Source organism: Neoarius graeffei, chromosome 17, assembly GCF_027579695.1.
Source record: "Neoarius graeffei isolate fNeoGra1 chromosome 17, fNeoGra1.pri, whole genome shotgun sequence".
Classification (NCBI taxonomy): domain Eukaryota; kingdom Metazoa; phylum Chordata; class Actinopteri; order Siluriformes; family Ariidae; genus Neoarius; species Neoarius graeffei.
Window position 1 is genome coordinate 5,975,369 of NC_083585.1, and position 1,786 is coordinate 5,977,154.

Consider the following 1,786-nt stretch of genomic DNA (forward strand, 5'->3'; position numbering starts at 1 on the left):
AAATCAAACAACACGCGGTCTAAGACCGACTTTCATGTGAATCAAAATGCATACATTTAAATCATAAATGAATTCAAATAAAGAACAGTATTCACATTAACTAACTACAAGTAAAAACTAACAGATTTTGCCCAGATGCCAGCCTCACTTGGGTGATCGCTCCTGTTAGCGATTGAAGTGTGCCTTCTCCGAAGATAGTGCGGGATGCAGATCCAGGAAGAAGACGGTTTTGTTCCTTACAGCTCGTCAGCTGAAGATCCTCCGTGTCCCTTTGGTCGTCCGATGATCTAGAAGGAATCTTGTTTATAATTCGTCAACATTGAAAAAGGGAAAAGGGATCCAGTCGCCTTTTCTCTTTGAAACACTGCGTGGGCTGCAGTAACTAACCAGTTCAATTATTATTACAACTCTGCGAAGGTCAAATACATTGAGCTTTGGCTAAAGTCTGGTATCAATATCTGATTCTTTGTTCTCTGTCCTTCTGTAGCACCAATGCATGGCTTCTCTCTTTCATGTGTGGAATCCACCACCAGAGAGGGAATCCACTGCCAGAGAGACAGAATTTCGGTGCCGCCACTCGTTTAAAGCAGTCATGACATCACTGTATTTGGTATCTGGTATCATCTCTGTCCAATACCGTTACAGGGATTCAGAAGAATGGGCGGAGATAGAACATGGTGTCAAGTACAGAGATTGGTGTGTTCAAACTGTACTGTGAAAGGGTTACTATGGTTACGGGCATGGCAGCCGCCCCTACATCAGATGTTGGAAGAACAGCTGGATGCACTGGCACCCATTTGGCCTGGTGTCGTGAAAACCTGGACGCTTACCCTTTCCCTCTGTACAGGTTTGAGCCCACAGTGTTAAAAAATAGCTGTAATGCTGAACACCGGCTGCTGTGGTCAGATTCAGAGTACAGCCTTTGTGCTTTGTTGGAGTTAACAAACAGCCGGGACCAGGACCTTAGATGGGGTAAGGGAGAGGTAAGCTGAGTAAGCCAGGAGTGAATCCTGGAATCTTCTGTACTGTCATCAGACTTATTGTCCCATCATGACACCAAAAGGACTCATGAAAGCAAAAACCTATAGAATGAAGATTTCACTCAAGGTCATGTGACTTGCAACTAGAGTGACACAACAAAGAAACATTCCCATACTGGGAGTCGAACCCAGGCCACCTGGGTGAAAACCAGGAATCTTGACCACTAGACCATATGGGACAGCCTTGATGTGTAAAGGCCACCTTTGAAGTGCTTCGGCCATTGGTGAGAACTCAGGCATTTTCCAGAAAAGTAGCTCTCTCATTCTCTCTCTCTCATTATCTCTAGCCGCTTTATCCTTCTACAGGGTCGCAGGCAAGCTGGAGCCTATCCCAGCTGACTACGGGCGAAAGGCTGCTATTCTCCCAAACTTTGAAGCCCCTGCAAATGGTAATGTGTAACCCATGTGTGTGTTATATGAGTTCGTGGTGCATACATCCATCCGTGGTAGCCACAACATTAGAGTCACTTAGGCTGTCTAAATTAAGCAAAAACATTGGCGAATTTCGCCTCCTTTCAAAGTCAATGAGAGCGAAGCGAAATTCATTTGTGTCGGGATGGACCGTAATGAAGTCTGACTGATATTTTGTGTGTGTGTGTGTGTGTGTGTGTGTGTGTGTGGTGGTGGTGGTGGGGGGTCCGCGTCGCCGCACTACCTCACTCTTTTTTGACCATGGTTGTGTTTGCATCCCTGAAAAAATTGAAAAACATGCTCGCCAACAATCCTGTTTGATACTTTTAGAGTGA

The 1,786-nt window shown here is 45.3% G+C and overlaps 1 non-coding gene across 1 annotated transcript; it reads right to left on the reverse strand.

The window, feature by feature from the left end:
* Window positions 1-1,147: 1,147 nt before the first annotated feature.
* trnae-uuc (transfer RNA glutamic acid (anticodon UUC)) lies at window positions 1,148-1,219 on the reverse strand. The gene has a single exon. It is a non-coding gene; the product is annotated as a tRNA-Glu (tRNA).
* Window positions 1,220-1,786: the final 567 nt, after the last annotated feature.